Source organism: Heterocephalus glaber, unplaced genomic scaffold (assembly GCF_053883595.1).
Source record: "Heterocephalus glaber isolate CG9 unplaced genomic scaffold, H.glaber_assembly_v1.0 deba00000347, whole genome shotgun sequence".
Taxonomy (NCBI): domain Eukaryota; kingdom Metazoa; phylum Chordata; class Mammalia; order Rodentia; family Bathyergidae; genus Heterocephalus; species Heterocephalus glaber.
In genome coordinates this window covers 38,998,636-39,021,969 of record NW_028258143.1, presented here as the reverse complement: position 1 = coordinate 39,021,969, position 23,334 = coordinate 38,998,636, and the positions used below count along the sequence as shown (strand labels likewise).

General features: G+C 40.3%; 1 long non-coding RNA gene across 1 annotated transcript in view; it reads left to right on the top strand.

The window, feature by feature from the left end:
* Nucleotides 1–13,210, top strand: part of LOC110344264 (uncharacterized) — a 33,266-nt gene extending 20,056 nt beyond the window's left edge. The window contains exons 2-3 of the long non-coding RNA XR_015445835.1: nucleotides 9,086–9,276; nucleotides 12,790–13,210. This is a non-coding gene — a long non-coding RNA (uncharacterized LOC110344264). The remainder of the gene's footprint in view (nucleotides 1–9,085; nucleotides 9,277–12,789) is intronic.
* Nucleotides 13,211–23,334: the final 10,124 nt, after the last annotated feature.

The following is a 23,334-nucleotide window of genomic DNA, read 5'->3' as shown; positions in this document are numbered from 1 at the left end:
GCACCTTCAAGCACGGTAGAGTAAAATATTTTTATTTTTTTAAACTTTTTTAATTTTTATTTTTATTTTGTATTAAATTCTTTTATTGGTACATTGTAGGTATACAACACAATTACATTTCTCAATGGGAATTGTACCTTTACATAATGCATCTTGGTTCTTATTTTTTCCCCATTCCTAGCCCTCCCTTCATGCCCTCCACCCTTCCCTATTTACAAAGACTTTATTTCCATTTCTCATCATTTTTTCCTTTCCTTTCTTTCCTTTCCCCTGCCCCTCCCACTACCCCTACCCCTTTGGACCTTTTCTTCCTATTTTACATTTTTGATTTTTCATTCTAATCATTGGTACATTTTAGGTATACAATATAATGACATTCATCATTGGAAATTTGCACCTTTACATAGTCTCTCTTGGTTCTTATTTTTCACCCTTGCCCAGCCCTCCCTTCAACCCCTCCAGTCCTCCCTATTTACAAAGATTTTGTTCCTATTTTTCCATTTTCTCATATTAATCCCATTCCCTTCGATCCTTTCCCCTAGCCCTCACACTTCCTTCCCCTTGGCCCCTTTTCTTCCTATTTCACATTATCTATTATACATTTAGTCCTTATTTACACTTTCAGTTTCTCACACCAGAGAAACTATTCGGTATTTACATGTGTCTCCTATTTATTTCACTTAAGAGTATTGCCTCAATGTGCATCCACTTAGCTATAAATGTCTCTAATTTCTCATTTTTTTATGGCTGAATAGTACTCCATTTTATTAAAAAACCACATTTTCTTTATCCAGTCTCCAGTTGATGGGCATTTGGGCTGTTTCCAAGTTTTAGCTATTACAAACTGCACTGCTATGAACATGGGTGCATATATATCACTGTGGTATGATTCTTTTAATTCTTTGGGTAAGATCCCCAGCAGTGGAATAGCGGGGTCAAATGGAACTTCCAGTCCTAGTTCTTTGAGGTATCTCCATACTGATTTCCACAGTGGTTCCACCAGTCTACACTCCCACCAGCAGCGGAGCAGGATTCCTCTTTCCCCACAGCCCCGCCAGCATTTGTTATTGGTTGATTGAGTGATAGCAGCCATTCTTTCTGGAGTGAAGTGGAATCTCAGCTTTGTTTTCATTTGCATCTCTCGAATGACCAGTGATGTTGAACATTTTTTCATGTATTTATTTGCTATTTCTACTTCTTTGTCTGAGAAATGTCTGTTCATTTCAGATGCCCATTTTTGGATTGGGTCTTTAAATTTGGGAGGTCTGACCTTTTAAAGTTCTTTATAGATTCGAGAGAGTAGACCTTTGTCTGAGGAAGAGCAGGTGAAGATTTTTTCCCACATTGTGGGTTGTCTCTTCACACTGCTGGTGGTTTCTCTTGCTGTGCAGAAGCTTTTTAATAAGAAGAGATCCCATTTGTTGATTGTTTGTGCTAGTTCATGGGCAACTGAGGTTTTGTTCATAAAATCTTTTCCTACACTGATGTCTTCAAGAGTTCTACCTAACCTCTGTTCCAACTGGCTCAGAGTTTCTATTTTAATATTTAGATCTTTAATCCATTTTGATTTTAGTTTAGTGCATGGTGAGAGATATAGGTCTAGTTTTAATCTTTGGCAAGTTGAAGCCCAATTTTTCCAGCACCATTTATTAAAGAGGCTATCTTTCCTCCAGTGAGGGTGTTTGGCTCCTTTGTCGAAGATGAGATGACTGAGTGTGTCTGGCATTGTTTCTGCATCTTCTAATCTGTTCCACTGGTCCTCAAGTCTGTTTCTTTGCCAGTACCATGCTGTTTTTATCACAGTAGCTTTGTAGTAGAGTTGCAGGTTGGGGATTGTGATACCCCCTGCCATGTCTCTGTTACCTAGAATTGCTTTTGCTATTCTGGGTCTCTTCTTGCTCCAAATGAATTTTTGGATTGTTGAGTAAAATATTTTTAAATCATAAATAAGTATAATAGCTCTTTTTGAAATATTATTGCTACAACTCCTTATATAAAATCAGGTAATTATGTAATTTTATTTTACTCATTTACATAAATTTTCTATCACATTCTCTTAATAGGCATCAAAGGAAATAGCTCTAGCTTAATACTTTAAGTCAATGAATTATTTAAACACATTCTTTAGAATATTTAGCTATATTCTCTTGTATTATTTCCTCTTCTTAATCAGAGTTGGACTATTAATATCCAGTGTGTATATATTCTTGGCTTGAATTTCTTTAAATTATCTTATATATGTAATGCTCTTAAACATGTGCAAAACAATCTGGGGGAATACATAAAAAAACTAACAGCAGCTATCTGGGAAGTGGAACTAGAGTTTTTCAAAAATGTGTTATAATAGCCTTTGTGTGTTATTTTTATAACCTGAATATATTTGTGTCCATGCATGTGTATATATCCATACACATATGAAGAATGAGAGAAGAGATTGTACAGAGTAGGTTGAATCTGTTATTACAGATTTTCCCCCTCTTTTCAGTGTGGGGGATCAAACCCAGAGCCTCACTTGCTTTAACCAGAGGCTCTGCCTCAGAGCTGCATCTCACCCCCTATTGCTGGAGCTCTTTTTGGTCTCACCTTCTTAACAAAAAAGTTTCAGAAGCACAAGCCTACATGATTTCCCACTGGACTTCACAAGACCTTCTAAGATTGGGTTTAGCTGCTTTGTCCAAATGACCCTGCACTGAGGTGGCCACAGGCAATTGCTCGATTGTAGACCTTAGGGGAGGCACATTACAGGCATGGCCAGGAAGGGCTGAGCTAAGCTAATAGGCAACAGCTGTCAGTCCACAATTAGCCTAGGTAAATGCATAGGGAAACATAGGAAATGAACTTTACAGACAAAAGAAATGTATTATAATGGCATATTATTAATTAATACAAGGGGATACATTTCTTGCAAATTTTTCCCTCCTCTTTGTCAGGCTATTTTATGCGACAAAAAAATGCAAATAACAGTTTCAAGAAGAAACAGCTTCTGGTATGGGAAGAGTCTTCTTTCAGATTAGCCGCTCTTACTTGAGATCTGAACTGGATTTATTCTTTGTTCTTTAGTTTCTAGGACAAACAACAGAATGATTCTGTCTCATGTTCTCTAGGTTTTACATCACTATTCCAGTCTTTAGCACACAGCTAAGGAGGCTGCTAATGTGTACACAAAATTCTGCAAGTTACAGAAGTTCTGCAGGGAACTCAAAGCAGAGTCAGAAATAGAACTGTTTGATGCTATTGGCTCTATACCTACTTCTAATAGCACAGAAATTAAAAAAAGAAAAATGCTTAATGTCTCTTTGGCCATCTCTAGATCTCTCCAGATTCATGTCCAGTCCACCCATTAGCAAATCTTCTCAGTCCTTGTCAGTCTTCTACATCTGTGGATTTAGCCAACACAAAAATGTTCAGAAAAAGCTGTGTTTGTACCAAATGTGTATAGATTTTTTTCTTGTCATTATTCCCCAAATAATGTAGTATAACAACTATTTACATAGTATTTACATTGTACTATAAACAATTGACATAATTTAAAGTATACAGGAGAACATGCATAGGTATTTATGAAAGCACTACAACATTTTATATAAAGGATTTGAGAATACACAGATTTTGGTATCTGCCAGGGCTTCTGGAACCAATGGTCCTTGGACACATAGTTTTCTTAGACCCACAATCCACATCTAATGGGGCTTCTCTCCATCTTGCCACCCCTACTGTGGGCTAGCTGTCTGGAGATATGTCTGATCGGGACCATGATCCAAAACTGCAGCTGTTTTTCAAAAATACCGTGGTGCACACCTGTAATCCCAGCACTTGGGAAGCTGAGGCAGGTGGATTTCTGGGAGTTCAAGGCCAGCCTGGATTACATAGTGAGTTCAAGGCCAGCCTCAACTGCATAGTGAGGCCCTGTCTCGATCCCCCCCCCCAAAGAAATGTAACCATATTTCTCTCTTATTTACAGTTTTGTAAGAGTCAGTTTTGTTGGTCTAATTGGCATCCAGTAAATTTACCCTTTGAAGGTATATAGATTTTATAAAGTTTAGCCAATGAATATCCTTTTGCAGGTAAACTTTTTTCTACCTAGCCTGGCCACTAATTTGTGTTTTGTCTCTGTAATATTACCTTTCTTATGTGTCATATAAGTGGAATTGTATATCAAGTATGCTGGCTTCTTTCACTTAGCACAATGCATTTGAAATTTATTCAAGAAGTTACATGTATTAGTAATTCATTCCTTTTAATTGCTAAGTAGTGTTTCAGGAATGTAACTATTTACCCAAATAATCAACACAAACTGGTAGACATTTGAGTCAGATCCAGTTCTTGGTGATTATGATTAGAACTGCTATAAACACTTGTGTATGGGTTTGTGTTTTTGTGTGGCATGTCTTCATTTTTGTTGGTTATATATGCACAGGATTGCTGGGTCATATGCTAAAATGTATGTTAAATTTTGTATGAGACTGAGGCCATTTTCCAAAGTGGCTGCATCATTTTACATTGTCACCAGCAATGCACAAATTCCAGTTGTTCCGTACCTTCCTTGTGTATAGTGCTGTCTGATTCTTTTATTTAAGCCATTCTGATTTTAATTTGCATTTCCTTTATGACCAATGATGTTGAGAATCTTTTCATGTGCTTATTTGCTACACTCATGCTTTCTTCAGTGAAGTGTACAAATTTGTTGCCTGTTGAAAAATATAGGGTTTTTTTTTTTTTTGGTACTAGAGATCGAACTCGGGACCTTGCGCTTGTGAGGCAGGCAGAGCTAAATCCCCAGCCCTAGGCTTGTTTTATTATTGAGTTGTATTACTATTTTAAATGAAAATTCTCTATAAATAATACATTCATGTGGGTTAAAAATAGACATAATTTAAAAGCTATTCATCCAGAAGTGCCCATTGAGGCCCATTAATCCATTTGTTCTGTCTCAATAAGAGACCACTTTCATTAATTTCTCATTTTCTTCCAGGATTTCTTAAGTAAATACAAATGTATGTCCCTTCCCCTCCCCATTCTTCCACCCAAAATAACACATTGTATTTACCTTTGAGCCTCAGTGTGTCTTGGATAACACCCTCAAATTTATTATTTTTACATTCTATATTATTCTATTGAGAGATGAAGCATAATTTGTTTAACCAGTCCCCTATTAATGGACATTTGAGTTTTTTCCAATAATTTCTTCTTCCTCCCCCTCCTCTTTCTCCTCTTCTTTTTCCCCCTTTTCCATCTTTCTCCCCTTCCCACCCTCCCTTTTACTCTTTTCCCCTCTTTTCACTTCTCTGCCTCTGTCTTCTTTCTATGCAAGGAAGACTACAATGACTCACCTTACACACAGGCTTTTGGTTTGTGTGTAGTATATATACTCCAGGAGTGATTTTTTGGAATAATATTTTTCAAAATAGGGCCTTCTTAACTCATGTAAACTTCCTCTGTTCATTTCAACTTGGTTCAAGGGCCTTGTATAAACCCTATTTATAAAAAAGCCTATTGGTTTATGTGGGAGGGAGGGGACGGGGTAGGTACAGAAGGCTCCAACCCAGGAACTCCTCATAATTCAGGCACTGCCTGCCCAGCGAGATACACAGGGGGACCCAGTTCCTCTAAATTCTGTTTACTGTGTCATTCTCAACTCCTCTTCCAGTCTTCCAGTTCCTGCTTTCTTTCTATTTATTTTATAGCAGATATCTCCTACTTATATCTGTGCCTTTTGTTTCTGATCTTCCTGTGTCTAAAGGGAGATTTTTCTGATCTGTGTTTCAGTATCACCAGCAATTTATGGAGTTAGCTCTGCGTAAGTTTTTCTTTTGATCATCATTCATCCTCAGTTAATTTGCTCAAGTGAAGAGCAAAATCTCAGAAGGAGATTAGCAAGTTGAAGGATAGCATTTAGCTCTATCAAATGAAGTGTTTCTGAATTTGATCATTCACTTCTCTCTCAAGGGGAAATTTAAGATGTAATAGTAACCTCTTTGATATTTAACAATCTCATTCTTTCAGTTATTTATGTCTTAAAGGGCTACGCTGACTTTAAATGCTGATTATTCTTTTGAAGCCTATTCATATGCTAAAAACATATGAAGTTGAACTTATCTTCTGATAAGTTCCAAATTTAACTTCATCTTACCTTTAGTATTAGAGAGATTTTTAATGTACACACAGGTATTGTGGTAACCTGTGAGTTGGTTGCTTTTCGGGAGAGGCAACCATGACAGTGAAGCCAGAGCTCCACACAGGCACTGCCTTAGGTTTACCTCTCCCACACAGGTCATTTTCAAAATGACTGTGAGAAGAGACTCTAATATTTTTCTTTCTACATTGTTTATTTAAAGAGACATGGGAACCATCACGAAGAAGATTCATAGGCCCAAGCTGTAAACCCTGCATGTCTGCTTTGTTTGAGTTAATGAAGATGTGATTTTGGAGCGTCCTCTTCCTCAGGCCTCACCTCTGCCTGAGAAAAATGCAAGCCCTGAAATGTATAGGAATTCTGATCGAAGGGGCCAGGTAGTGCAGGGAACTGGAGAAGGTAGGTAGGAGAAGGCTGGTCTCTGATGGGGACTTTTCCAGGAGAGAAAATAACATTACCTGCTGCTCTGGTTTCCAGAGCACTGTTTTTGAACACTGAGAGATTTGTTACCCTTCTTGAAACAGCCACAGGCATGTGGATGCATGTCCCTTCATTAGGTGACTTCCCTTCCAAGTCTTAGGGCTGAAAACTCATTTTAATGGCGGTGAGGAGGGCTGGGTGGGTTGATGCACTTAGCAAATCTCTGGTTTAAAAGTGTAGGTACAGGGGCCAGGATTTAGCTCAGTGGTTTCTTCGCCTGCCTCGCAAACACAAGGTCCCCAGTTTGATCCCTGGTACCAAAACAAAACAAAACAAAATTGTAGGTACAAGCTGTGCAGTCCAAAGCCACATAGTCCAAAGGACATTTTGGGGAAAGATGGTCATTTTTAGTTTGAATTTACTGTGACGAATTTTACTTCCAAAGATCAATTATTACCATTGCTATTAAGATAACAGGGACAAGGCTGAAGCCTGAAAGAGGCCTTAGAGTCTAACTCATGAGAGCTCTGGATTAAAAAATATTTTTTAAATGGTCTCATTGAGAAATTTTTCAAATGAGAGTCACCCTTGAATGAATGAATGAATGTTGTATCAAATTATCCATGGACAAAGAAGAGAAGCCTTTCTACCAGAACAAATGCACCCAGCTTTGTTTTGGAGACAAATTATTCTAGCAGCCAGTTTGGAAATGTCACTTTTAAGTCAATGAGAGTTGTGTTCAAATAAGCGGGGGATGCAAGACCCTATTATATTCACTAGGATGTGATGTTTTGCCTCTGAATGGTTTCTACAGTGCATGAAAATTCCTATTTTAGGGTAGGGTGGGGGAGCCCTTTTTCATGTCTTAAATTGTTTTCAGGTTTTACAAAGTGCTTCAGTTTCCACATTTAAAGGGCAGGCATGACCACACTGGAACCACCAGTTGTCCAGCTACAGAAGTTCTGACTTTTGTAGGCAAGGCTTTTGAACTCTTAACTTGGTGAAAACCGTCAACTGGGAAAACAGACCCCTTAGCCTACAGGGGGAACTTGTGCTCTGGAAGCCATCCAGGGCTTACAGTAGCTCAACACAGGCCCTGGCTCTGTCTCCTGGTGCTGTTACCCAGGGCAGCTCCATCCAGAATGGAGTTGATTTGAGCAATGACTGTGTCCAGTGGAATAGGAAGTTCAGAGGTGAGATGGGGCAAAACTGATGGAGAAATCAATCCATTGCCAAGAATTGACCCAACTGGCCAGCGGCAATGGGATTTGAGGGCCAGGCAAAAGCAGCATGGCCCTCTTGCTTCATTATGGCAAACTCCAAATCTCCCCCAAATGTCAATAAACTCACGAGATTATTATTTTTTTGTTTGAGAAAATTGTTTTATTACTAAAAGAGACTATGTGCTGCGCAACAATTCAACATCATCAAACTCTTCTTGCAGGTATGATAAAGAGTATAAAACGATTGATGATGTTTTTATATCATTTTGAAATAGGTTTTTTCCTTTGTCTTTTGATACAGGGTTCTGTTACATAGTTCAAGCTGGTCTTGAACTCATACCTGACCCAGGGTGGCCTTATACTTGCCTCAGCTTGCTGAGTGCTGGGACTACAGGCTTGCACCACTACAGCTGGCTCAGGTCTAATTGTTTTAAAAAGACAGGCCTCTCCATGGAGGTGGGAGGATGTAAGCCAGGGTGGAGTATCAACGCTGAGGCGTAAGACCCAGCAGCAGAGACAGCTGAGGGAGAAGGGAGATGTTTGTTCTGATCTGCAAAAATCTGTCCAGAAAGAAACAAGAGATGACATCTTCCACACAGTCTCATTAGCAGAAACGTGAAGCTCTTGAATGATGTACCTGAGTGATCTACTTCTGAAAAGAAAGCAATGTTAGGAAGGGGACATGAATTATACACATTGTCTGTGACAAAGATAAAAGTCTCACTTTCCATCTGTTATTCAGGTAGAGGCAAAGCTTTGGAAAAGCAGTGAGCAGTCAGGCTGTGGCCGGGTGCCAGAATTGGAAAATGTACTCCAGGTTGCTGTTTCTCAAATGTGCCTTATGGTAAACTGTAAGTGGCACCAATACCAGTGACAAGGTTTTCATTACAGATTCAATAATTAGTAATGATAAGAATATTACATATAATACAAGAAGCATATACTTACTACATTTTACGTATCCCAGGCACTGTGCTAAGTATGTACATTTACTCTTTAAGCAGTTAAAATGGGGTTGATATTATGAGTTAAATTTTTCAGATGAAGAAACTGAAGCTAAGAAGCGTAATTTGCCCAGAGCACCCATCAGTATGGCTCCAGTATCCTTAACCTTTAAAAAAAAATTTTTTTGTATAAAAATGTTTATTGACTAGACAAGTCTCATATAACTAATTACACTGCTTGTTATAATTGTGTGGTGAGCAGAAAAATGTAAATTTAGTTTTATTCAACAAACTAACATCCATGTTTTTGTCCCTTTTCTTCCTCTTTTTTCTTTTCTTTTATTTTTCTTCTTCTCGTTAAGTAGGATAAGTTCTGAGCGTTGAAAAGAAAAGTCTAGAGATGCAGCCAGATCTCGGCGAAGCAAAGAGTCTAAAGTATTTTATGAGCTTGCTCATCAGTTGCCACTTCCCCATAATGTGAGCTCACATCTTGATAAGGCTTCTGTTATGAGGCTTACCATCAATTATTTGCGTGTGAGAAAACTTCTGGATGCTGGTAAGTTGTTTTATATGAGTATAATAGGCCTTCCTCCTCTTGTGCCTTTTTAGGTGATCTGGATATTGAAGATGAAATGAAAGCACAGATGAACTGCTTTTATTTGAAGGCCCTGGATGCCTTTGTTACGGTGCTCACTGATGACAGTGACATGATTTACATTTCTGTCAGGGATGATTTTTATCCAAGACGCTGCCCAGACACCCGATCTCCATGTACTATTTAATTTCCTTTATTCTCGTCTTGGCTCCATTCCGGGACGGAGAGGAAAACAGGTGCCTGAGAGCGGCCGCGGTGGGACCCGCAAACCCACAGGCAGGACCCGGCTCCCCTCCTGCTCTGGCCGGCAGGTCCTTCCTTAACCTTTTATAGGAGCCAACACAGTGCACATTCACTATGCACTGGGCAGTTACTGTCCTAATTAAGTATTCATAAGTACTGTATTATAATCATTTTCCAGGTAAGGAAACAGAGAGGGTAAAAACTGCCAAGTTCACACTGCTGTTAATGTGGAGGTGAAATTTAAAGGCAGTCAATCTGATCCTAGACTTTTTTTTCCCCTTAAATTCTTTTAGACTCTTTTTTAAAATGTTCTGATCCTACACTCTTAACACTGAGTGTCGAAAGTTGCCTACCAGTTAGACTATGTATATTTCTTATAGTACTTAGTAGAAATCTTTTCTTTGGCGAAACCTGTCATTCTCATCAAATGGCTGCTTATTACTAGTTTCCAATGTGCTGCAGCTTTTTGCTAGACTGTACTGCCCTCTGGTGGCTGATAGAAAATTCTAATGAAATGGTCCATGACAGAGCACATCAAAGAAAGGTTACTTTTAAAAAGAGCAATCCTGTTTGATAGTATTTGTGCTTTTAGTATCTTTTGACTGAGAAAAAAAACATAAAGACTAAAACAGAATATAGATTTTACTAAATCGATTTTATGTAAACATTGATTTTAATTTTTATTAATCTCAATAGTAGATGTATACATAGGATACACACACATATATGCACGCTCACATACACATACAGTACACATATATGTGTGTCTTGTTTAGCTATAGGATGAGGCCTGTGGTGCATTAATGAGATTGGAAACCCTTGTTGCTTCTCTTCAATCTTCTTTGGCTAGAAGTCTGATGAATACCATTCTGAAACCGATCACAGGCAAGGAGAAATGAATTAACTCAAAATCTTAGATTAACTAAGTGAACTGGACAGAGGGCTCCCTCCCCTAAGAGGTGGAGATCTAAGAAACTGGGACTATGTTTATCAGGAAGAAGCCCTTGATAGGATTTGTCACCATCTTACCAAAGTCTCCCTTGTCTCCCCATTGGTAGCCTCTGGGGATGGCTGCTTGATGACAGCAGGCATGAGTATCTGAAGGGAATTTAAAAACAAGACTATACCCACCTAAAGGGTGGACTGCTTTTCATTATTGCTATTGGCTAGTGATGCCAAACAATGACAGTGAGAGTCATTTCCCCTGAAAATTTTTTTGTCTAAGTTCTAAACAATGACTAGGTTTTCTTTCCTATTTTAGTAATAGATGTTTCCAATTACCATTTTGGAGCACTTATTCTTTCATAAACCTTGTGTTTTATGTCATGATAGTTATGGTGCATGCAGCTCACTACAGGCATTTGTTTCAGGAGTAAGTTAATGATCCTTTGGGATCATTAGACCTTTGTTTGGACACAGTTGTGCTACATACTCCTGAGTCTACACTGCAGTTTCAAAATGATCAATGCTAACTCAGTGATTGTAAAGAGAAAGAAAGAGAGCTTGAATAACTTGTTCTGTGATCACACAAACATATTTGTAAACAGCCAGAATCAACCTAGAACCAAGTACAAAGAAATATTAAGCTTTAGAATGTTTTTTTTTTTTTTGGTACCAGGGATCAAACTTGGGCCCTTGTGCTTGCAAGGCAGGTGCCGGAACCACTGAGCTAAATCCCCAGCCCTAGAATTTTTTTTTTTAATTGTAGAGAACACAATTTACCCTGAAAAAACAAAGCATAAGGAAATAGACATTTCAAAGAAAAATGTCAGGAGAAACAAGAGATGCTGGTCTTATGCTGCAATAAGAAATCGATAGAACAATGTTTGAATGCCTGGACCATTTTCCCTAACTGGACAGTCATTCTAAAGGAAAGAACTAAATCAATCAATTTTTACTGTCACTCAGACATTTCCTCTGACTTTTGTAAAAGAAAAACTTGAAAATTTTTAACTAACTGCTAAAGAAATTCATGATGGATTTTCTGGTAAAGATACTGAAAGGGATTTTGTTTTGACTGGCAAGACATTCAAAACCCACTGTAATTCACCCTCAAGTGGCACACAGACAGTATTACCATCTCAGATTTATTGTTAAATGGAGTTTTTACAGATTTACCAACCTCATACTGATGCTTAAGTTTTTTTTTTAAGCTGTATATGTATTTCTTCATTGGAAAGCAACATTTCAAAATTAAAATAATTAAAAGCATTCTTGGTTTAATATGAATGGAGTCAGCTGTGCTGCCTATTAAAGATGTGAAGAAGGTTGGTTTCGACAGTTGACAAATTTGAAGAAGTTAAGGCTTAAAGATAGAAACTGTGAGGGCTGGCGATTTAGCTCAGTGGTTCTGGTGCCTGTCTTATAAGCACAAGGTCCCAAGTTTGATCCCCGGTACCAAAAAAAAGAACTGTGATGTTTTCCTTTACTGTAATAGATCAAGTGCAGGTATAATCTTTTGCTTCCTTTTACAAAAATTAATGTGCTTTAAAGTATCAATTCATTACATTTCCTTTTTGTCCTATAATATTTGTTTATTTATACTGACTTGGTTATATTGTTGATTGCTAATGCCTGGCGGAGGTCACTTCTTTGAGGAAACCTTAGTAGCAGGAAAATCAGAGATGGGTATATTTTTCTGGAAGTTCCTGGGGCCTGGTGCAAGGCAGATCTTTCACTGTTAGACTTGATTAGTATTGTACAAAACTCATGGTATAATAGTTTAGTGATGGTGAACACAGTGAAGTTAAGATTTTGAAATGAATCTTTTTTTTTTTTTTTTTTTTGGTACTGGGGATTGAACTTGGGACCTTGTGCTTTTGAGGCAGGTAATGGCACCACTGAGGTAAATCCCCGGCCCTGAAATGAATCTTCAAAAAGTAAATTATCAGACTGAGGGTATATATCAGTGGTAGGGCAATTGCCTATCATGAGTGAGGCCCTAGGTTTGATCACCAGCACTGAAAAACAAAAACCCAAAAAGTAGACAATAATTTGGTAATTGAAGATGAGCTTTCTTTTGGTTAGAGAAGATGCTATATACCCCGTGTCATGGACGGAATGCATGTGTCCCCCCAAAATGCATTAAAGTCTAAATGCTCAACAAGATGGTAATTGGAGGTGGGGCCTTTGGTGGTAATCAGGTACAGATGAGATCATGTAGGTAGGGCTCCCATGTTGGGACTAGCTTCCTTATAAGATGACTCCTCTATCTCCATGTGAATACACCAGGAAAGGCCATGTGAGGTCACAGTGAGAAGGTACCTGTCTTCAAGCTAGGATGAAAGCTCTCAACTGGAATGCAGCCTTCTGGCACCTTGATCTTGGACTTGCCAGCCTGTATAACGGTAAGAAAATGAGTCTGTGGTTTAAGCTACTCTTATGGTTTAGATCTAAAGTGTCGTCCCAAAATCTCATGTGCTCGGGGTGGGGCTTTTGAAAGGCAATTGGATCATAGGGCACTAATCCATTGATGAGTTCATAGCTGAATGTGCTATTGGAGGCACCTTAAGGCCTGCTTTGAAGCTGGTCAGGCTGGTGTGACCTGGAAAGGTGTAGTCTTGTCTGTGGTCCCTTCCTTCTTTCTGCTTCTTGGCTGCCATGTGTTGAACAGCTTTCCTTTGCCCTGCCCTTACACCATGCTGTTTCTGCCTTGGAGCCAACCAACCATGGACTGAACCCTTTCAAATGGTGAGCCAAAATAAACCTCTCTCCTTTAAGTTGTGGGCATCAGATATTTTGTTAATTATCTGATGACAATGCAGCCACGCAATACCTGACATTTAAAAAAAAATAGCAGCTCCAACTCACTAAGACACTCTGCTGAGGACTAAGTGATAGTATGTTACAGTGATACCTTGTGGGTTCACAAACTTACTTTGTTCCACAATTCTGGGAACGATGGCTGTAGCTTTATTCATCATCTGATGTGGAGTTTGCAAATGGAAGCAAAATTTTCCTGAACTGAGGCACAGTAATTTGGTTAAATCTATTTTCAGGAAATTTATCTTTGTCTTCCTAATCAAGTATTTTCTGAAAGAGTAGAGTCATGTTGGCACACAGTAAACTGTGTGACTATAGACAGTTTCAGTGCTCATTTTACCTGAAGTTCCATAACAAATTATCACTGCCTTCTTATCATTATTAATTTCATTTCATGATTATTTAAGAAAATAATTTTATGATATAGATCTATTCTGATTGGCAAATGTTCTAGAGAAACCTGCTGGAGAAAGCCTGTATAACAGATTATGGTGTGAGTGGGAGCAGCAAGGCCTTGTGGCCTTGACCTCAAACCCACAAAAAAAGAATGAGGCCCTGCAAGCAATCCCAGAGACCTCTGAAAGACCCAAGGAATTAGTCATCATGAAATGTGTTCGGTGTGTTAAAAATAGTAATTTGTATACTACTATCCATACCAGTATTATTCACAAAATGTAGAAACAGCTCAATTGCCTTTCTATGTTAGAATGGATAAATAAAATGTAGCATATAAATACAATGGAATATTACTTGGCCTTAAAAAGGAAAGAAATTCTGCAATAAAACTTGAGGACATTATGGTAAGTGAAAGATACCAGATACAAAATATTATGCTTGATTCCACTTATATGATTTCATTTATATCTTAAAACAGTCAAATTCACAGAGACAGAAAGTAGAACAGTGGTTGCTGGGGGCTCGGAGGAGGGGGGAATTGTTTAATGGGCACATTTTTTGGTACCAGGGATCAAACTCAGAACTTTGCGTTTTCGAGGCAGGCACAGTGCCACTGACCTAAATCCCTGGCCCAATGGGTACAAACTTTTGGTTTTACAAGATGAAAAGGGTGCTGGAGATGGGTTGGAAAATAATTTAAATGTATTTAAGTCTACTGAATTATACACTTAAAAAATGGTTAGGGCTGGTAAGGTAATTCAGTGGTATAGTACTTGCCTAGCATGTGCAATGCCCTAGGTTCAATCCCTAGCATTGGAAAATAAACCTAAAATGGTAAATTTTGTTTGTTTGTTTGTTTTTGGTACCAGGGATGGAACTCTGGTCCTTGGACTTGCGAGGTAGGCAGCAGAACCACTGAGCTAAATCCCCGGCCTTAAAATGGTAAATTTTATGTTGCATGTACTTTACCACGATTAAAAAACATTAATTTCTTATATGAATACATGGGTGATCCACCACTATTTGCCTAACTTTATTTGGTATTGCTTCCATTAAAAAAAAAAAAAAATTAACACTGGGGCCGGGGATTTAGCTCAGTGGTTCCACCACCTGCCTTGCAAGCGCAAGGTCCCAAGTGTGATCCATGGTACAAAAAAAAAACCAGACACCCACCCCCCAAGTACCTTGTATGCGTAAGAGACAACTTCTCCTCAGTTTGCTGTCAGCTACCAGAAAGCGATTCTAAAGCATGTTCAAGTCTACGATGACCTTGGTATGAAGAGGGCCCCTAGAGTTGTGGAATATATGACCTACACAGTTATTCCAAGAATCTCCAACAGAGACTTTCACAAAATGCCAAGTGTCCTGGTGTCTACCTCTGGGCGGCTCCACAGATATTCCCGGGTGTGAGTGATGGCCCAAGAGTTGGGAAAATGGACAATTTTTTTCTAGTTAATGTTTTATTTTTATTGTTACATGTTTGCAGCACATAATGATTGCATTCCTCAGGGGAGTTGGTACATTCACATAACATATCTTAATTCTTTTTTCATCCCCTCCCCTTCCCCTTTTTGGGTTTTTTTTGATACCGGGGATCGAACTCAGATCCGTGTGCTTGCGCAGCAGGCGGTGAAACCACTGAGCTAAATCCCCAGCCGGCATTTTTTTTTTTTTTTGTACTGGGGATCAAACTCAGGACCTTTTGCTTGGGAGGCAGGCAGCAGAACCACTGAGCTAAATCCCAGGTTCTCCCCTTCCCCTTTTGATGGAGAGTTTAAATAATAGAGTTTGTAGTAGTTGAGAAAGCATTCATATCTCAAACCCAGATCTCCCAAGGCTCCCAGCTGGCAACACAACTCAGGGGAGAGTTCTGAGTCAGAAGTGGTGGGAGGCAATGTGTCAGGGAGGGAAGAAACTGTGTGGGGTTGGTCTTACTCACAGATAAACAGGTTTCTATCACATGATGTGCTGCAGAGGCCTTCTGCTTAGAAACAATTTTCCTTTTGTTTGGGATAGCCTGGAATTCTCATTATTGTTTTCTGTACAATTTACAGATTACTGGAACTACCAAGAACCTTTGGCATCATTTGATTCCAATCTCTCATTTCTTAGTGCAGGCTAAAGACGTTAGGGTACCACGTTCTCACACTAGTGCTGGCTTTGCTCTCCTCCTGAGCATCTGGAGGTGGAGACAGTCCAAAAAGAGGAGAAAGGGCATCTAAAAGGGAAGGTAGAAGAGTCCAGAGACAGGGGTGCCCCATGTCACAGTCAACAGAATTTCTTTTTCCCTAAGCCCTATACCCCAGCAAGGGTAAATGGGAAGGGAGAGGAGGGAGACACAAGAATGTTGGTGATACTGAGAAGCCTATTCAGGTTTAAAAAGAAACTGTGGGGCTGTAGGTATAGCTCAGCTGCAGACCACTTGCCTAATGTGCTCAAGGTCCTGGACTCCAGCCCCAGTAATCCAAAAACCAAAACAAACAAACAAACACATTTATTCACTAAGCATATTGAGAATGACTTATGACAGGGACTATGTACTTGTAAAATCTTGCAGCCTAGTGGGGGAGAGCAAAATGTAAATAGACTAATTATAGTAAAAGATACAATATGCACACTGTATTCAATTTAGAAACTTAGTGCTGAGAGTAGCCTGAGGAGGGAACAATTATCTTTCAGCGGAAGCCTAGGGAAGAGCTTCCAGAGGAACAGGTATTAGAGTGGGGTCTTGAGGGTGAGTAGGAGTTTAGCAGGCAAGAAGAATATAAGGAAATGTTCTAGGAATTCTGAGTGGAATAATAGCCTGTGCCCTGAGGCAGAGTCTAGAAAGAAAGATAGTTTTAGGAGTGACAGAATGAGCTAGGTATGATAGCATATGGGAAGTGACCTGGGCCAAGCTAAGGAGTTGGCATTTCATCCTGTAGCCAAGAACGTATACAAGGCCATGAAGCAGAGTGTGGTAGGATTCTGTGCTGAAAGGAGAACTCTGCTTTCTTGCAGGACAAATGGTAACAGGAGAGAGCAAGGTGAGGAGACCAGGGAGGTGGCTGTTGTGTATCCAGGCTGTGCTACCTCAGCAAATGAACTTGCCAGGACAAGCCAGGCAGGACGGGTGGAGAACACTCAGTGTCACCCCCGGCAGCCATGGCAGCCATCTGTTTCTTCACTTGCCGACTGTGCCTCCTCCTACTCCCAAGCCAATGGAACTTCTGCTCTGACATTTGCAACAGTGGGGAAGGCTCAGGAAGAGGGAGGCCTGTGGTTGGTGCCCCCTCCTCCCTTGGGCTTAAGTCTGAATGTGTGGCTTGTACGTGGCCTTATCCTATAGTATGATACTCTAGGAAGGAGGTAAACAGAAAGGTCTCTTGGTCTCTCCTAGCGGAAACCAACTGTCTCTAATCTGAGAAAAGCAGGAGAAGCTGAATATCTGGGTGTCAGGCAAAGAAGACTGCAAAGGGATGTCAGGCAAAGAGGAAGAGTTTTTAATTTGCCAGTGGCTGGTAACTATCAGAGCAAGCGACAGTTGACGCTATGTGCTATGTCTTGTAGGAACAGGCAGGGGGCCTGTGGCTGGGAATTAGCCCAACTCCAGAGGTTGAGCCAACTTATTGGACCATTGATCTCTGGCCTAATGTAGCCTTAGCCCTACCTGGTGGAGGACATTTTTTAGCTGAGGATTTGAGGGGAGTTCCTTGTTTGCTAACCCCAGCTCAGCAGAGTGCTGGGTTCAGTAAATGATTCTTAAATAGACTCAAACTTAAGTAAACAACCTACTTTTTTACTTAACTGTATGTACCTTTATGGCCCTGCAGGTATATGTGGCTTGTTTTCTTTTTAAACTGCACATTATTATTATTCAATGTCTTAGTTCCTTTCCTGTTTGTTATAACAAAACATCAGACACTGGGTGGGTGATTTATTTTAAAAAAAGATTATTTTGTCTCACGGTTTTGGAGCCTGGAAGGTCCAAGATATGATGATCCTATCTGTTGAGGGCAGCTTCCCCTCATAGCAGAAAAGAAATGGAAGGGGAGTGGCTTGCTGCAAAGAGGACAACGTATGAGAGCATGGGAAGGTGTCAGCTCATCTTTTAACAACTCATTCTCCTGGAAACTAATCCAGACCCAAAGAGGGAGAACTGGAGACTGCATTAATCTGTTATGAGGATGGAGCTCCCAGGACCTCATCACCTCTTAAAGCCCCACCTCCCAGTGCCTCTAGACTGAGAACATTTCAACATGAGTTTTGTGGGGTACAAATCATATCCAAACCATAGCAGCTGGACAGTTAGTGTTGAGAGAGGGAGGAAGGGAAAGGATTGGGCCTGAGTTCAGAGCAGAGGCAGAGCAAAGGGAGAACTGTGCTGGGCATGGGCTTGGGGCCATCTTGTGTAGATTCTGTCAAGGTAAGAACTTAACCTGTCGTTGCCTGACAGAAAACTGCGCATCCTAGGGAGGGATGGAAGTGGTGATGGAGGGACTCTCGAGGGACCTGTACACCTGAATGGAAGTTTTCAGTATTGGAAATAACTACCATGGCCACCCATGTGCACCTGGTTACTGAGGTCAAAGGTGAAGGGGCAGGAAGAGACCTGGGGCAAGAGCCACAGGAAGACTGGCTGAGACACGCTCCCAATGCAACAGACTGCTGCCGGGTCTGGGCCAGGGAAGAGAGGAGATAAGCGTGGTTTCTAAGCTCTTTTCAGTTGTGTAACACATGCCATTTAATCCTCTTCAGAATTCTATGAGGTAGAAGTATCCATCTTTTACAGATCAGGAAATTGAGGGATGAACTGGATCAGAAAGTCAACAGAATGAAAACTAGGGGGAAAATTTTTTTTTTAAGAGTAGAAAAAATTTATTGCGAGAAAGAAAACTTCTGTCTAAGAGAGACAGAAGAGGGACAAGAAAGTGGGGTGCCTGCTCACCATGCTTCTCAAAGGTGTTTCATGGGACAAAGCCAGAGGGTGAGGCAGATTCAAGGTGGGACAAAACTATTGTCAACTAGGGAGATTACAAGTACAATCACTTAGGTAATATCGATCCAATGAGAAATCACAAGGTGGACAAAACTATGAACAACCAATAAGATTATGACAAGTATAGTTGCTTAGGTAATCTTGATTAAATGGGGATCCAGTGGGGAGGCAAGTCATGTAACAAGCGGATAAGGAATGAGCAAGGATTTTCAGTAAGGGGAAAATATTTTTTTAAAGCCTAAATCTTATAGGAATTAAAAAAAAAAAAATCTTGCCACTCTATTATGACCTGGTTTCACTGTCCAAGGTTTCTCATAGCTGTGACTTCCACCAAAACCTTGTTTTGTGATTACTGAATTGGAAAAATGAGAGATTAAAATAGAATATGGAAAAATTTAAAAAAATTTTATAAATAAACCAGTGAGAACCAAGAAACTGAGTTCTTGGTCCCTGTGCTAGCCAGTGCCAGGATCAAGCTGGTTCTAGGGAATTCTTACCCCTGGAATATGAGTGTATGAACCAACTAAACAGCTTGTCAGTCCATGAGACAGCAGCCTATTTAGGCGCCACCCAAGACCCTCACCTCACTGAATGCATGAGTGTAAAGCTATGGTGTCACAAACTCTACCTCATTCAAACCAGCTTCTCCCCTTGCCTGCAAATCACTCAGCATAGACCCTAAAAGCTGAAACCAGCCTGCTGTACTTTCCTGTGTGGAGGTGATGTTCTCCTTAGCTTTGCTTGATCAACAGGTTTTTCTGGTGATCTGTGGCAAGTTACCAGTTGGCATTAAACATGTTTAACTGTATAATTCTGGCAGTTGTGGCCTTATTAGTAAGATGACCACGTCTTAGAGCGGTATTGTGGGTATAAAACACATGCATTCAGATCTTTCCTGCTGCAGTGATATGTGCCCCCAAACCAGGGCCAGAGACCTATAAGTGAGGGTGGACAGGAAGGGGTGCTTGCCTCTGGTAGAGCTAAGGTTACTGTGGTGACTGACTCAGGACTTTCAAGTGCCCAACCACCCACATGGCTTCTTAACTTCCTGCTTTCAAGTATGTCATTAGCTCTGCCAACCTGGCCATACAGATTGGAGCAGAAGTAGGGCTTTGGCAAAGGCAACTGTACATGTGATAAAGAAGAAAAACCAAGGCTTCTGATGTGGCTGGATATGAGAGATCAGACGATGTGTGCCCTCCCAGAGCATGCTGTTAGGGAGGGTTAACTAACTTATTCAATCTTGTTTCCTCTGGAGGTGAGAAAGGAAGTAAGAAAAATTGCAGCAGCAACCAAGAGAAGTCAAGACAGCGCAGCAGTTGAAATAATCAGAGAATTGAGAGAAAATCTGAGTCATGAAAGTGCAGAGTCACTAGATTAGGGAACAACAGATGCTCAGTTCTGATGAGGACCACAAAATATTGGAGTCAGAGAGCTACTGGTATATCCTGAACAGCTGTAAAAACTGTCCTAGTTGCCCATGAGTCTATGGCATTACCAATGATTTGTTGCAATAATGATCAAGTAATAATAAGTAGTATGTTATTTTATGTGGGTGTACAACTTAACACAATAGTATGCACAGATCTTAAATGTTCAGTTTGATGAATTTTCAAAATTGCGTCCACCCATGTAACTACCAACCAAGGCATTATAGGTCATTCTCATGACTCCAGAAAGTTCTCTCACCCCTTTCCAAACTGATGTACTACTTTTGTGCTTCAAATCCAGTGTCCTTTTTCTGCTTAACTTCATTTGCTCAACATAATAGTTTGGAGAGTCACTTATGTTTTTGCAAGTATCAAGATCTAGTTTTTCTTTATACTAAGTAGAGCTCTCCATTTTGTAGGCATGTGCTATAACTTATCTTTTCTCCTGTTGATAAACATGTGGATTGTTTCTACTTTGGGACTATTAAGATAAAGCTTCTGCTTTAGTCACTCTCTTTCCTTGCTGGGATTCAATATCTGGCACCAATGCACTATAGACAAGAGATTTATTTTGGCTCATGTTTCAGTCTGTAGTCAGCAGGCTGCAAGGCAGGATAGCCTGGCACAAGAGCGTGGCAGAGGTAAGCTGTACACCTCATGGCAGCCTAGAAGCCGAGAGTGAAGGGAGAAGGCAGGAAGGGAGATGCATCCTACCAGGTCACACTCTCAGGGATCTGACTCTTCCCCTGCCTTCTAATGGCAAGTCAGCTGTGCCACCCCATAATCCAGTCACCTTTCAAAAGCCCCATCTTTCAGCATATTAGGCTTTGGTGTGTGTGGGAGAGCCAGATATAAACCATAACAGCTGTTATAAACACTCATGTACAAGTCTTTTGGGGGGCATTTGTTTTAATTTTCATAAATAAGAAGGAATGTAATTTCTGGGCTGTAGGCCTAATGTTTGTTTATTTTGTCTTGTGGTGCTGGGAACGGAACCTAGGACTTCATATATGCAAAGCACTCACTCCACCACTGAGTTACAGCCCTTGCCCCAGTGTGTGTTTAAATTTAGAAAAAACTGTCAGGCTGTTCTCCTGAGTGAATGTACCATTTTGCACCCCTTCGAGCTGTATATGAGAATTCTAGTTTCTATGCATTAGTGCCAATGCTCAGCGTCGTCAGTCTTTTTGATTTTAGTCATTCTCTTGGGTGTGAAATGGTATCTCATTGTTTTAATATGCATTAATGTGCCGTTGTCCATTTGTATACTTACTTTTGGGAAATATCGGTCCAAATATCTTCCCCCCATTTAAAAAACCTGGTTCATATTTTTATTGTTGATTTATAGTAAGTCTTTGTATATCTGGAGATGTGTCCTTTTTCAGATAAATATATTGTAAATATTTTTTCTAGTCTGTGATATAGGTACCCCTCCCTTCTCTCCTCTCCTCTTCCTCCTTCCTTTCCCAGAACCTTTCCCTCTTCCTCTTCTCTCTTCTTCTTCTCCTTCTCCTTCTTCCTCTCTCTTTCTTTTTCCAGCTTCTTAAAAGTCTTTTTTGATGAAAGAACTAACATTGTTTTGCGCACCTGACACAATATTAAGTGCTTTCCTAGCATTATGCTATTTAATCTCAAGTAGTTTTATACATTAGATACCAATCTTCCCATCTTCTGATGACAACATGACAGCTGAGACAGGTTAGTAACTTCATACTGCTAGCAGAAGGGAGAGTCGGTACTGACGCAGTCAGCTAGCTTCAGAGCCGGAGCATTTTGCTACATATCAGCCTCTGGCTTTTTAGTTTTTGTTAATTGTAAACCTCATGATGGAAAGGTGGTCCCTAAGCCTTCTTTCCTGACCACCTGAAAGAGCCTCATGCGGGCAGTGAGAGCTCCACCTTGGCCTCTTCAGACCTGGTTCTCTCAGTCTGAAATCATTCACTGGGGATGAGGGCTTCCTGTGACCTAGGGGGCCACACCGAATCATCAATCATTGTGAAAGGCAGTAAGTTCATTATATTCACACCAGCCAACTATAGAATTAGTGGTGCCAGACAGTTGTTTGAAATGAAGTTACAGAGTTCAGAGAGGTTTGCTTCTGGGAAGTTGTTCAGCTTGGTGGTTTGCCTGATGCCTTTCTTAATCCTGCCCCATTATTTGCTTATAATAACCATCTCATCCTCAGGTAGGATCCTCTGAACAGGGCTAGCGAGGCTTTCCCACTTGGTGTGCCACTGTATGGGTAGCAGCATTGCTGCTGCTAAATATTTATGCTTTCTTCCTCAAGAATCCCCTGTGTCCAGTTAAACACCATCATCTGGACTTGCATTGTTTGATTCTTTGCCACACTCAGTGACTTATGAAGCCCTGGTAGTAGTGATACTTGAATGTGTGTAAGTGCAGCAAAGAATATGGTGCGTGAAGAAGTGTTACACCAGTACCAGAGTCACCAAGAGCTGTAAAACTTTGGACTATAAAGAACATAACTCTGCAACAAAGGGAGCTAATAGGGCTTTCCTAAAACTAAAGGTAAAGAGAGAAATCATGACAGAAGGCCCTGCTGAGCAGGAGGTCTGCAAAAGAGAGGGTTCCTTGGACTGAGGAAGCTGTTGAATGTGCAATTGACAAAGACCAGAGGGCGGTCTTTAGAAATATTTATAGGTGAGCCCCAGAATTTACCCTGAATCCACCAGTCTTGTGAGCTTTGTGTGCTGGGGCCCTAAGGAGCAATACAGGCACTAAGAGATAGTGTTTGTCTCACTGAAATGATTCAGTGTTTATCCTGCCTTGATTGGTCCTAAAGTACTCATTTTACGAAGATGTGCAATGCCTTGCATTGCAATTTCCTCAGATTCTTGTTCTTTTTCACTCACCCTTAGATGCCAACATTGGGAACCGTAAAAGCCTACTCTTTTTAGCCATCTGGCCTTCTGCTGGCATTAAAATTCAATAAATCAGACAGATAAAAACAGCCCCCCAACTTTTTTTTGGTATCAGGTGAATATCAAGGCATTTCCTGAGTAACTGATCAAGTTCTTGTTCAGAAGAGAAGCCTATCTGCATGGCATGACTGAGAAAGCATGAATCTCGAAGTCATACTTACCAGCAGTGTGACCGGGTGAATCACTTACTCGGTCTGAGCCTTAGTTTCCTGGGATGATAATATAATCTACTTTATGTTTTCACTGTGAACGTAGGTGAGATAACAAA